General features: G+C 42.6%; 2 non-coding genes and 1 pseudogene across 2 annotated transcripts; all 3 read left to right on the forward strand.

Annotated features, from left to right (window-relative positions):
* The first annotated feature begins 2,143 nt into the window (after positions 1 to 2,143).
* LOC116802660 lies at positions 2,144 to 4,134 on the forward strand. The gene has a single exon (XR_004362985.1). It is a non-coding gene; the product is annotated as a small subunit ribosomal RNA (ribosomal RNA).
* A 685-nt stretch (positions 4,135 to 4,819) lies between these two features.
* LOC116802659 lies at positions 4,820 to 4,999 on the forward strand. Its single transcript, XR_004362984.1, has one exon. It is a non-coding gene; the product is annotated as a 5.8S ribosomal RNA (ribosomal RNA).
* A 395-nt stretch (positions 5,000 to 5,394) lies between these two features.
* LOC116802661 lies at positions 5,395 to 14,766 on the forward strand (annotated as a pseudogene).
* Positions 14,767 to 15,088: the final 322 nt, after the last annotated feature.

Genomic DNA, 15,088 nt, shown 5'->3' on the forward strand with positions numbered 1-15,088 from the left:
AAAAATACTATAGGTAGGCAGTGGTTTGCGACCTCTCATATTGTTCAAAACTTATGTATTCATATGATTTTGGCAATTGTATGAGTAAATTAAATAATATAATACGAAAATGATTAATTATTATATGTATATGGGAAAAAATGCAGAGATATTCCATATTCTCTTAGTATTATAGAGAAAAGCCATTTATAGGAGGAAAAAATGCTGAAATATTCCCACATTCTCTTAGTATTATGAGAAAAATCCATTATAGTGAGAGGGTATAGTAGTGTAAACGACCGGAATTACGACAGAGGGTTCAAAAACTACTATAGGTAGGCAGTGGTTGCCGACCTCTCATATTGTTCAAAACTTTGTATTATATGATTTTGGCAATTATATGATAAATTAAAAATATCATATGAAATGTTAATTATATATGTATAGGAAAAAATGCTGAGATTTCCATATTCTCTTAGTATTATAGAGAAAGCCATTAAGTGAGAGGGTATTAGTAGTGTAAACGACCGGAATTACGACAGAGGGTTCAAAAACTACTAATAGGTAGGCAGTGGTTGCCGACTTCATATTGTTCAAAACTTATGTATTCATATGATTTTGGCAATTTATGAGTAAATTAAATAATATACATATGAAAATGATTAATTATTATATGTATAAGGGAAAAATGCTGAATATTCCCACATTCTCTTAGTATTATAGAGAAAATCCATTATAGTGAGAGGGTATAGTAGTGTAAACGACCGGAATTACGACAGAGGGTTCAAAAACTACTATAGGTAGGCAGTGGTTGCCGACCTCTCATATTGTTCAAAACTTATGTATTCATATGATTTTGGCAATTATATGATTAAATTAAATAATATACATATGAAAATGGTTAATTATTATATGTATATGGGAAAAATGCTGAGATATTCCCATATTCTCTTAGTATTATAGAGAAAAGCCATTATAGTGAGAGGGTATAGTAGTGTAAACGACCGGAATTACGACAGAGGGTTCAAAAACTACTATAGGTAGGCAGTGGTTGCCGACCTCTCATATTGTTCAAAACTTATGTATTCATATGAATTTGGCAATTATATGAGTAAATTAAATAATAAACATATAAAATTAATATTTATTATATGTATAAAAAAAAAATAATCATATTATATATGAATAATGGAAAAAAATGAAATGTTCCTATAATCTCTTAATATATAAGAGAATAGACCGTATGTTGGGTGGCAAACGGAATTGAAAATACCCGCTTTGAGGACAGCGGGTTCAAAAACTACTATAGGTAGGCAGTGGTTGCCGACCTCCCGCATTATTCGAAATATTTATTTCGGATTATGTTTATATTGGTTACATAAAATAAAGTATATTATTATCCGTACAAATTTGTTTCTCAGTTCTATAGAACACGGGACTTGGCTCCGCGGATAATAGGAATATACGCTTTTTAGATAATATCGTTGAAACAAAAGTCAAGTTTCTATTATATATAGAATAACAAATCGTTTCCATATATTATCGTTAATTTTTGGAGGCAGGCAAATATTAATTTATTACCTGCCGTATAGTTGGATTATTATATCGTTACGGTATAATACAAATATGGATTCTTATGAAAGAATATAAAATTATATATTAAATGTGGAAATATTATCATATGCGCTTGGTTTATGTTATATATTACCAGAGAGATATATGAAAAGAGATAAATTTTAAATTTATCTTCAAAATGCAAATGATTTAATAATATTTATATTGGTTAAACAAAATTGTACATGTGTGGATACAATAATTATGTATGTTGGAAATAAAATGATATTTTATAATGAAATATGTATATATAAAAAGATAAAATTATAGAAACATATATATTACAATAATTATATGAATTCTTGTTATATTGGTAAAACAAGTATAAATTAAAAATGAAAATATGGATTACGAATGCTATATAAAAATGGCCGTAATCGAATAGATTTTTACTTATATTTATATATTTAAAATTTTACCCAAAGGCGAAATATTGAATTTTATTCAATATAATAAAAATCATGGAATTATATAAAGTGAAAAATCTATATATCTATTATATTGCTTATTTCGATTCAAAAAATATGAATGGAATATGAAGGAAAACATTATTCTGGTTGATCCTGCCAGTAGTTTATATGCTTGTCTCAAAGATTAAGCCATGCATGTCTAAGTACACACGAATTAAAAAGTGAAACCGCAAAAGGCTCATTATATCAGTTATGGTTCCTTAGATCGTTAACAGTTACTTGATAACTGTGGTAATTCTAGAGCTAATACATGCAATTAAAACATGAACCTTATGGGACATGTGCTTTTATTAGGCTAAAACCAAGCGATCGCAAGATCGTTATATTGGTTGAACTCTAGATAACATGCAGATCGTATGGTCTTGTACCGACGACAGATCTTTCAAATGTCTGCCCTATCAACTTTTGATGGTAGTATCTAGGACTACCATGGTTGCAACGGGTAACGGGGAATCAGGGTTCGATTCCGGAGAGGGAGCCTGAGAAACGGCTACCACATCTAAGGAAGGCAGCAGGCGCGTAAATTACCCACTCCCAGCTCGGGGAGGTAGTGACGAAAATAACAATACAGGACTCATATCCGAGGCCCTGTAATTGGAATGAGTACACTTTTAAATCCTTTAACAAGGACCAATTGGAGGGCAAGTCTGGTGCCAGCAGCCGCGGTAATTCCAGCTCCAATAGCGTATATTAAAGTTGTTGCGGTTAAAACGTTCGTAGTTGAACTTGTGCTTCATACGGGTAGTACAACTTACAATTGTGGTTAGTACTATACCTTTATGTATGTAAGCGTATTACCGGTGGAGTTCTTATATGTGATTAAATACTTGTATTTTTTCATATGTTCCTCCTATTTAAAAACCTGCACTAAGTGCTCTTAACGAGTGTTATTGTGGGCCGGTACTATTACTTTGAACAAATTAGAGTGCTTAAAGCAGGCTTCAAAATGCCTGAATATTCTGTGCATGGGATAATGAAATAAGACCTCTGTTCTGCTTTCATTGGTTTTCAGATCAAGAGGTAATGATTAATAGAAGCAGTTTGGGGGCATTAGTATTACGACGCGAGAGGTGAAATTCTTGGACCGTCGTAAGACTAACTTAAGCGAAAGCATTTGCCAAAGATGTTTTCATTAATCAAGAACGAAAGTTAGAGGTTCGAAGGCGATCAGATACCGCCCTAGTTCTAACCATAAACGATGCCAGCTAGCAATTGGGTGTAGCTACTTTTATGGCTCTCTCAGTCGCTTCCCGGGAAACCAAAGCTTTTGGGCTCCGGGGGAAGTATGGTTGCAAAGCTGAAACTTAAAGGAATTGACGGAAGGGCACCACCAGGAGTGAGCCTGCGGCTTAATTTGACTCAACACGGGAAAACTTACCAGGTCCGAACATAAGTGTGTAAGACAGATTGATAGCTCTTTCTCGAATCTATGGGTGGTGGTGCAATGGCCGTTCTTAGTTCGTGGAGTGATTTGTCTGGTTAATTCCGATAACGAACGAGACTCAAATATATTAAATAGATATCTTCAGGATTATGGTGCTGAAGCTTATGTAGCCTTCATTCATGGTGGCAGTAAAATGTTTATTGTGTTTGAATGTGTTTATGTAAGTGGAGCCGTACCTGTTGGTTTGTCCCATTATAAGGACACTAGCTTCTTAAATGGACAAATTGCGTCTAGCAATAATGAGATTGAGCAATAACAGGTCTGTGATGCCCTTAGATGTCCTGGGCTGCACGCGCGCTACAATGAAAGTATCAACGTGTATTTCCTAGACCGAGAGGTCCGGGTAAACCGCTGAACCACTTTCATGCTTGGGATTGTGAACTGAAACTGTTCACATGAACTTGGAAGTAAGTGTGAGTCATTAACTCGCATTGATTACGTCCCTGCCCTTTGTACACACCGCCCGTCGCTACTACCGATTGAATTATTTAGTGAGGTCTCCGGACGTGATCACTGTGACGCCTTGCGTGTTACGGTTGTTTCGCAAAAGTTGACCGAACTTGATTATTTAGAGGAAGTAAAAGTCGTAACAAGGTTTCCGTAGGTGAACCTGCGGAAGGATCATTATTGTATAATATCCTTATCGTTAATAAATATTTGTTATAATACAAATAAATACAATTTACCAAAATAAAAATATTACAAAATGATTCCACGGAATCAAAAGTTAAAGTCAAAATAAAATGAAGATGGCTTTTATTTTATATGTGGGGCTTGGCAACCTCATAAAAGACTTTAACATTATTAATGTTGCTGTGCGTATTTGTGGCAGTACTTACTACAACAACGGCGTTTCCTATAAAAACAAATTCTCGAAAATGGAAATCGAAGAAAACTAAACTAAATTCGAAAGTAGAAGTCGAATTAAAATAAAAATAATTTTGAATGTGTGGTAATCAAAAATAAGTGTGTGTGTATATGGACCATAATATACACGCGTTGCGAATATGTATTGTTCATCTATGTTATGAGCATACGTTGGCTAATGCAACAACCTAAAATATACAATGTTTGTACCTGTCATCCATCAGGTTAATGTTTATATAAATTTTGCAGTATGTGTCACCCAAAATAGCAAACCATAACCAGATTATTATGATACATAATGCTTATATGAAACTAAGACATTTCGCAACATTTATTTTAGGTATAAAAATAAATTTATTGAAGGAATTGATATATGCCAGTAAATGGTGTATTTTAATTTCTTTCAATAAAAACAATATTGACATTATATAAAATTGAATTATAAAACTCTAAGCGGTGGATCACTCGGCTCATGGGTCGATGAAGAACGCAGCAAACTGTGCGTCATCGTGTGAACTGCAGGACACATGAACATCGACATTTTGAACGCATATCGCAGTCCATGCTGTTATGTACTTTAATTAATTTTATAGTGCTGCCTTGGACTACATATGGTTGAGGGTTGTAAGACTATGCTAATTAAGTTGTTTATAAATTTTTTATAAGCATATGGTATATTATTGGATTAAATAATGATTTTATTCATAATATTAAAAAAGAAATGAAAAACATTATCTCACATTTGAATGTGAAAAACGAAGAGAAATATTTTCTTTTTCAATCAAATAATACTGAGAAATGTCTAGCATAAAAAATTGAAATATTTTTCATCTAGAATTGTCTCTTATTAATGATTCGGAAAAAGAAAAATCTTGGTTTTGTTATTATTCTTCGTTGGTTCGTTAAATGGATAAAAATGACTTTGCTTACAAGAACTATTGGAACTATTTATAACGAATTTAATTGATTGTTTTATCATTTATATATAAAGAATTTATGGCAAAATATAGTTTATATATACAACCTCAACTCATATGGGACTACCCCCTGAATTTAAGCATATTAATTAGGGGAGGAAAAGAAACTAACAAGGATTTTCTTAGTAGCGGCGAGCGAAAAGAAAACAGTTCAGCACTAAGTCACTTTGTCTATATGGCAAATGTGAGATGCAGTGTATGGAGCGTCAATATTCTAGTATGAGAAATTAATGATTTAAGTCCTTCTTAAATGAGGCCATTTACCCATAGAGGGTGCCAGGCCCGTATAACGTTAATGATTGCTAGATGATGTTTCCAAAGAGTCGTGTTGCTTGATAGTGCAGCACTAAGTGGGTGGTAAACTCCATCTAAAACTAAATATAACCATGAGACCGATAGTAAAACAAGTACCGTGAGGGAAAGTTGAAAAGAACTCTGAATAGAGAGTTAAACAGTACGTGAAACTGCTTAGAGGTTAAGCCCGATGAACTGAATATCCGTTATGGAAAATTCATCATTAAATTGTAATATTTAAATAATATTATTAGAATAATGTGCATTTTTTCCATATAAGGACATTGTAATCTATTAGCATATCCCAAATTTATCATAAAATATAACTTATAGTTTATTCCAATTAAATTGCTTGCATTTTAACACAGAATAAATGTTATTAATTTGATAAAGTGCTGATAGATTTATATTATTACAGAGCGTTAATTTTCGGAATTATATAATGGCATAATTATCATTGATTTTTGTGTTTATTATATGCTCTTGTATGATTAACAATGCGAAAGATTCAGGATACCTTCGGGACCCGTCTTGAAACACGGACCAAGGAGTCTAACATATGTGCAAGTTATTGGGATGTAAACCTAATAGCGTAATTAACTTGACTAATAATGGGATTAGTTTTTTTAGCTATTTATAGCTAATTAACACAATCCCGGGGCGTTCTATATAGTTATGTATAATGTATATTATATTATTTATGCCTCTAACTGGAACGTACCTTGAAGCATATATGCTGTGACCCGAAAGATGGTGAACTATACTTGATCAGGTTGAAGTCAGGGGAAACCCTGATGGAAGACCGAAACAGTTCTGACGTGCAAATCGATTGTCAGAATTGAGTATAGGGGCGAAAGACCAATCGAACCATCTAGTAGCTGGTTCCTTCCGAAGTTTCCCTCAGGATAGCTGGTGCATTTTAATATTATATAAAATAATCTTATCTGGTAAAGCGAATGATTAGAGGCCTTAGGGTCGAAACGATCTTAACCTATTCTCAACTTTAAATGGGTAAGAACCTTAACTTTCTTGATATGAAGTTCAAGGTTATGATATAATGTGCCCAGTGGGCCACTTTTGGTAAGCAGAACTGGCGCTGTGGATGAACCAAACGTAATGTTACGGTGCCCAATTAACACTCATGCAGAATACCATGAAAGGCGTTGGTTGCTTAAAACAGCAGGACGGTGATCATGGAAGTCGAAATCCGCTAAGGAGTGTGTACAACTCACCTGCCGAAGCAACTAGCCCTTAAAATGGATGGCGCTTAAGTTGTATACCTATACATTACGCTAAAGTAGATGATTTATATTACTTGTGATATAAATTTTGAAAACTTTAGTGAGTAGGAAGGTACAATGGTATGCGTAGAAGTGTTTGGCGTAAGCCTGCATGGAGCTGCATTGTACAGATCTTGGTGGTAGTAGCAAATAATCGAATGAGACCTTGGAGGACTGAAGTGGAGAAGGGTTTCGTGTGAACAGTGGTTGATCACGAGTTAGTCGGTCCTAAGTTCAAGGCGAAAGCCCGAAAATTTTCAAGTAAAACAAAAATGCCTAACTATATAAACAAAGCGAATATAATACACTTGAATAATTTTGAAACGAAAGGGAATACGGTTCCAATTCCGTAACCTGTTGAGTATCCGTTTGTTATTAAATATGGGCCTCGTGCTCATCCTGGCAACAGGAACGACCATAAAGAAGCCGTCGAGAGATATCGGAAGAGTTTTCTTTTCTGTTTTATAGCCGTACTACCATGGAAGTCTTTCGCAGAGAGATATGGTAGATGGGCTAGAAGAGCATGACATATACTGTTGTGTCGATATTTTCTCCTCGGACCTTGAAAATTTATGGTGGGGACACGCAAACTTCTCAACAGGCCGTACCAATATCCGCAGCTGGTCTCCAAGGTGAAGAGTCTCTAGTCGATAGAATAATGTAGGTAAGGGAAGTCCGCAAATTAGATCCGTAACTTCGGGATAAGGATTGGCTCTGAAGATTGAGATAGTCGGGCTTGATTGGGAAACAATAACATGGTTTATGTGCTCGTTCTGGGTAAATAGAGTTTTCTAGCATTTATGTTAGTTACTTGTTCCCCGGATAGTTTAGTTACGTAGCCAATTGTGGAACTTTCTTGCTAAAATTTTTTAAGAATACTATTTGGGTTAAACCAATTAGTTCTTATCAATTATAACGATTATCAATTAACAATCAATTCAGAACTGGCACGGACTTGGGGAATCCGACTGTCTAATTAAAACAAAGCATTGTGATGGCCCTAGCGGGTGTTGACACAATGTGATTTCTGCCCAGTGCTCTGAATGTCAAAGTGAAGAAATTCAAGTAAGCGCGGGTCAACGGCGGAGTAACTATGACTCTCTTAAGGTAGCCAAATGCTCGTCATCTAATTATCAGTGGACGGCCGCCATGGAATATGGATTAACGACGGACGTGTTTTCGTTGCGCTCGTGTACAGATTGCGAAGAACTTGGTTTTCCGTGTTTGGAAAGTAATAAATCGGTGAATTAGTGCTCCGCGAAAGTCGTGTGCTAATTTTCGTGTGTTATAAACAAGCGGTTTGGAAGTAATTAACAATTAATTGTTGGGAATTTTCCACTTAGCACGTGCTGGAAGGCGAACTTACGAGTAAGTTTTTCGAGTAAGCTTTTTGATCAGCTGTCACAAAGCTTATTGGTGGAGTCACTGCTAAGGTTTTGTGTCTAGGGAGAGTTTTTAGTGCTACCAGACTCTACCGATAGGTGGAGCTCGAGTTCCAGAGCAACTACCTTTGTCAGCGAGTAAACGAGCATACGGTTGCTGGCGTCGACGGTAGGTGGAGCCACCATCGTATTTATGCCGATGGAGAGCGACAGCAGCGCGAGTGCCTTGAGCGGAAGTAGTGCCTCGATGAAGTCCAGACGAGGCAGGCGCAGAAGCCATCTGGCATCTAAGAGCTCGGCGCCAACGCAGGCGAAATTGGTTGCCCTGGCATCGAATGGAGTGCCAGAACCCGTTGGGGTACTGGAGGAGCCGTTTTCGTCGCTGGAGGACGCCCGGGCGGCTACGGAGAACGCTGCCATTGATGCTGCCCCCCCCACGCTGCTGCCACCGCTGCTGATCCTACTGCTGCCCTGCTGCCGACCACACTGCTGCCTCCGCCGTTTTCACTGCTGCTAAAATTGTTGGCCACCACTGCCACTGGCCGCCACCGCTGCCGCCCGTGCTGGGCAAGCAGCCATGATGGCAGAGCTGTCGGCCACACAGCGCATGGTGAGAAGCAGCTTCCGCAGACTAGGAGAAGTGGACACGGAAGAGCTCTCATATGCTATCAGCCGCTACGATGAGCTGGTGTTGGCGCTAATGCTCCGGTGCGGAGAGCTGGAGACGCGGCTTGCTATGCCGCCACCGCCGCCGCCGTCGTTGAATCTGTTGAAAAATACGGCCGCCAATGCTCCCCAGATGCAGCAGGTTGCACCCATCGCTGCCCCGCGGACTACCAAGGTCCGCGAGACGTGGTCAGCGGTGGTGAAGTGCGACGACCCTGCGCTATCGGGGAAAGACATAGCGGAAAAGGTGCGAACGATGGTTGCACCCTCTCTCGGAGTCAGAGTACACGAGGTCCGTGAGCTCCGTCGAGGTGGTGGTGCGATCATTCGCACTCCTTCGGTGGGAGAGCTGCAGAAGGTGGTCGCTTCAAAAAGATTCGCCGAGGTTGGCCTAAATGTGGCACGGAATGCGGCCGAGAAGCCGAAGGTCGTCGTATATGACGTCGACACAGCTATCGGCCCTGAGGAGTTTATGAAGGAGCTCCACGAAAACAACTTCGACAGCGAAATGAATCTGGCCCAGTTTAAGAAGTCAGTGCACCTGGTGACCAAGGCGTGGTCGGTAGCTGACGGCGCCACAGTAAATGTGACGCTGGAGGTTGACGACCGGGCGATGGCGAAGCTTGATGTAGGTCGTGTCTACATCAAGTGGTTCTCATTCCGATGCCGGTCACAGGTCCGCACATACGCCTGCCACAGATGTGTGGGTTTCGACCACAAGGTCAGCGAATGCCGGCAGAAGGATAGTGTCTGTCGCCAGTGCGGGCAACAAGGCCACACTGCGGCAAAGTGCCAAAACCCGGTGGACTGCCGGAACTGCCGCCACAGAGGGCAACCCTCGGGCATTACATGCTCTCGAGCGTTTGCCCGATATACGGGGCGTTGCTGGCGAGGGTGCAAGCTAGACACTAATGTTTAGCTTCATCCAAGCGAACTGTGGCCGAGGCCGAGCTGCGAACCATCGAGCTCGGAGTCCGACTCAGGAGATCGGAGTCTATGTTCGCGCTGGTGCAGGAGCCGTATCTCGCGGGGACGGAATGGATGTGCTGCCTGAAGGAATGAGAATTTTCATCGATCGGCGAGGGAAGGCAGCCATCCTAGTGGATTCACCAGGAAGCCATCTGTATGCCAGTGGAGACCTCACCACAGATTATGGCGTATGTCTGGTCGTGAAAGGGAGTTTTGGCTCAATCTTCCTTTGCGCCGCATACTGCCAGTATGATGCACCTCTGGAACCGTACATCCGGTACATGGATGCGGTCCTGCTGCAGGCCAGCAGAACCCCCGCAATCCTGGGCCTCGACGCGAATGCAGTGTCCCCATGTGGCTTAGCAAACTCTCTCGTCATGCCGAGGGGCAAGCTAACTACAGACGGGGTGAGCTGCTGTCAGAGTGGATGCTGGAGGCAAGAGTCGCCGCCCTAAACCAGTCAACAGAGGTGTACACGTTCGATAATTACAGAGCTACAAGCGATATCGACGTGACAATCGTCATGAGGCAGCATCTATGTGGGCCACATATGAGTGGAGAGTGGACGAGTGGGAATTGAGTGACCACAACATCATTACTGTTGTGGCCGAACCAACTACCGCGCGCGCAGTTGAGAGCATAGCTCCTGTGCCGTCCTGGAACTTCTCCAATGCACGTTGGCGATTGTTCAAGGAGGAAATGGTGAGTAGAGCAGCCGAACTTCCGGAAAACTTCTCAGAGTCGCCGTTGGACCAGCAAGTTTCGACCCTGCGCAGTATAGTACATAATGTATGTGATATTGCGCTGGGAAGAAAGTCCATCCGATTGCCCAGCAGGAGAGCACGTTGGTGACTGCCGACCTCTGTGATGCAAGGCGCGAAGTCCGGAGACTTCGTCGCCTACTTCAAAATGGAAGGCGTCATGATGATGATGCCGCAATAGAGCGTGTATTGGTCGACCTGAGGCGGGCCTCAGCCAACTACAAGAAGCTCATTTGGAGGGCGAAAATGGATGAGTGGAAACGCTTCGTGGGAGATCATGCCGACGACCCATGGGGGCGCGTCTATAAGATTTGCCGAGGCCGCAGGAAGTGCACGGAGATTGGGTGCCTCCGCGTGAATGGCGAGATGATCACCGATTGGGGTGACTGTGCACGAGTGCTCCTCCGCAATTTCTTCCCAGTTGCGGAGTCCGAAGCACCGACTGCCATCGCGGAGGAAGTCCCACCGGCCCTCGAAGTATTCGAGGTTGATGCATGTGTTGCCCGGTTGAAGAGCAGGCGCTCTCCCGGCTTGGACGGCATTAATGGCACTATCTGCAAGCAGTCTGGCGCGCCATACCCGAGCACCTTGCATCGTTGTTTTCCCGATGCATCCGATTAGGATACTTTCCCGCTGAGTGGAAGTGCCCACGAGTTGTCTCGCTGCTCAAAGGGCCAGATAAGGACAAATGTGAGCCCTCCTCATATAGAGGAATATGCTTGCTACCAGTCTTTGGTAAGGTGCTCGAGGCCATCATGGTGAATCGTGTGAGAGAAGTTCTTCCGGAAGGCTGCAGATGGCAATTTGGATTTCGCCAAGGACGATGTGTGAGGATGCTTGGAGGCACGTGAAGAGCAGTGTTTGTGCCAGCCCGGCGCAATACGTGCTCGGCACATTCGTGGACTTCAAAGGAGCATTCGACAACGTCGAATGGAGTGCTGCACTCCGCCGACTAGCCGACTTGGGATGCCGGGAGATGGGCTTGTGGCAGAGCTTTTTTCTCCGGCCGAAGAGCAGTGATCCGAAGCAGTTCCGGTACTGTGGATGTACCGGTAACTAGAGGCTGCCCGCAGGGGTCAATCAGTGGCCCATTTATCTGGGACATACTGATGGATGTACTGCTTCAGCGTCTCCAGCCGTATTGCCAGCTGAGTGCATACGCGGATTGACTTGCTGCTTCTCGTCGAGGGAAATTCCCGAGCTGAGCTAGGGAAAAAGGTGCAGAGCTGATGTCCATCGTAGAAGCGTGGGGAGCGGAAGTTGGCGTTACCGTCTCGACCAGCAAGACGGTAATAATGCTGCTGAAAGGTGCCTTGAGACGTGCGCCTACGGTGAGGTTTCTGGAGCGAACCTTCCGTATGTGCGTAGCTGTCGGTAACCTTGGCATCACGGTCAGTGAAGGAATGAAATTCCTCACGCACATAGCTTCGCTTCGCCAGCGGATGACCGGAGTCGTTGGAGCATTGGCGCGTGTGCTTCGAGCCGACTGGGGCTTCAGTCCTCGAGCCAGGCGGACCATATATGACGGACTCATGGCACCTTGTGTGCTGTTTGGTGCCCCCGGTATGGTATGACACCGCCGAACAGGTAGCCGCCCGGAGACGACTAGCCTCCTGCCAGAGGCTAATCCTGCTTGGATGCCTTTCGGTATGCCGAACAGTGTCCACAGTGGCACTGCAGGTACTTGGCGGAGCTCCCCCGCTTGACTTGGCTGCTAAGTTTTTAGCGGTCAAGTACAAGCTGAAGCGTGGATACCCGCTGGAGGAGAACGACTGGCTATACGGCGAGGACACTACGTGTCTAAGCTGGAAGCAGAGGAAGACTCGCCTAGAGGAGTGCTTGCTGGCAGAATTGGCAAAACAGATGGGATGACGACAGCGAACCAGGACGGGTGACGCACAAGTTCATCCCATACGTCACTCTCGCCTATCGAGATCCAAGCTTTGGATTCTCGATGAGGACGTCTTTCCTGCTGACAGGTCACGGGTCGTTTAACGCATTTTTGCAAGGGAGAGCCCTCAGCGATACCACTGCTTGCGCTTGTGGTGATCCATATGAGGACTGGATGCACATATTGTGCGCTTGTCCTCTATATGCAGATTTGCGAAACCTCGATGGACTTGGAGTGCAGCGCCTTGGCGAAAACTGGACCTTCAATAGAATCCTGGAAGATCAGCAGAGGATTCAACGGCTGGCAGCGTTTGCGGACGAGGTGTTCCGTAGGAGGAGGGGTATTTAGCCCAAAACTTCGCCGTGTGGTTAGCGGGCGAGAATACTTCCACAGCCCGCTATTGCTTGTCGTAAGAGGCGACTAATATAGCGACTGGTTCCTCTAACCATGCTTGTCGGAGCAAAAGGAGGAGGCCCACCGAGCCTCTCTTTCGGTACCACGGGTTGTGCTGCTCCAAGACAGCACATTGAGGTAGGCCCCCTGGTGGGAGTATCGTGGTGGCTGTGGTTGATACCCATATCGCGGGTAGAGCCTTCGTGTTCGACGTTTGAGTTACGGTGCTAGTTGCGCAAAACTCGGGTGCTGTGACCCAGAGATCAGTAGAGATTTTAGGTAGATCTCGCTCCTCAGCAAGGGGGAGTGCTTGCCCGGCAAGCAAGTACTCGAATTGCTACCGGGGTGGTCGCTATGTACATAGCTATAGCTTCCAGTCCGGGACGTTTGTCTGGCGTATCCAGACTCATGCACCATGTTGATACATGCACCACTTGTGGGTGTTCAGGGTGTCGTGGTTGTAATCCCTTCAGTGTGGAACACGCCACGTAAAACAAGTTCGGAGAGGTCCGAAAGTCACTGTCCCTATCTACTATCTAGCGAAACCACAGCCAAGGGAACGGGCTTGGAATAATTAGCGGGGAAAGAAGACCCTTTTGAGCTTGACTCTAATCTGGCAGTGTAAGGAGACATAAGAGGTGTAGAATAAGTGGGAGATATTAGACCTCGGTTTGGTATCGTCAATGAAATACCACTACTCTTATTGTTTCCTTACTTACTTGATTAAATGGAACGTGTATCATTTCCTAGCCATTATACGGATATATTTATTATATCTTATGGTATTGGGTTTTGATGCAAGCTTCTTGATCAAAGTATCACGAGTTTGTTATATAATCGCAAACAAATTCTTTAATAAAACGATGCATTTATGTATTTTTGATTTGAAAATTTGGTATAACTCCAATTACTCAGGTATGATCCAATTCAAGGACATTGCCAGGTAGGGAGTTTGACTGGGGCGGTACATCTCTCAAATAATAACGGAGGTGTCCCAAGGCCAGCTCAGTGCGGACAGAAACCACACATAGAGCAAAAGGGCAAATGCTGACTTGATCTCGGTGTTCAGTACACACAGGGACAGCAAAAGCTCGGCCTATCGATCCTTTTGGTTTAAAGAGTTTTTAACAAGAGGTGTCAGAAAAGTTACCATAGGGATAACTGGCTTGTGGCGGCCAAGCGTTCATAGCGACGTCGCTTTTTGATCCTTCGATGTCGGCTCTTCCTATCATTGTGAAGCAAAATTCACCAAGCGTTGGATTGTTCACCCATGCAAGGGAACGTGAGCTGGGTTTAGACCGTCGTGAGACAGGTTAGTTTTACCCTACTAATGACAAAACGTTGTTGCGACAGCATTCCTGCGTAGTACGAGAGGAACCGCAGGTACGGACCAATGGCACAATACTTGTTCGAGCGAACAGTGGTATGACGCTACGTCCGTTGGATTATGCCTGAACGCCTCTAAGGTCGTATCCGTGCTGGACTGCAATGATAAATAAGGGGCAATTTGCATTGTATGGCTTCTAAACCATTTAAAGTTTATAATTTATTTTATAAACGACAATGGATGTGATGCCAATGTAATTTGTAACATAGTAAATTAGGAGGATCTTCGATCACCTGATGCCGCGCTAGTTACATATAAAAGCATTATTTAATACAATGACAAAGCCTAGAATCAATTGTAAACGACTTTTGTAACAGGCAAGGTGTTGTAAAGTGGTTGAGCAGCTGCCATACTGCGATCCACTGAAGCTTATCCTTTGCTTGATGATTCGATAAATAAATGATTTTTTCCTGTAGCCAAACACCTCGTCATCAATTTAGTGACGCATATGATATTGTCCCTATCATATAATTAATATAAAGACTTTAATGGATTGTGTCAAGTTGCCAAACACCTCGTCATCAATTTAGTGACGCATATGATATTGTCCCTATCATATAATTAATATAAAGACTTTAATGAATTGTGTCAAGTTGCCAAACACCTCGTCATCAATTTAGTGACGCATATGATATTGTCCCTATCATATAATTTTTGATATAAAGACTTTAAAGAATTGTATCAAGTTGCCAAACACCTCGTCATCAATTTAGT

This window comes from Drosophila sechellia, unplaced genomic scaffold (assembly GCF_004382195.2).
Source record: "Drosophila sechellia strain sech25 unplaced genomic scaffold, ASM438219v1 U_196, whole genome shotgun sequence".
Taxonomy (NCBI): domain Eukaryota; kingdom Metazoa; phylum Arthropoda; class Insecta; order Diptera; family Drosophilidae; genus Drosophila; species Drosophila sechellia.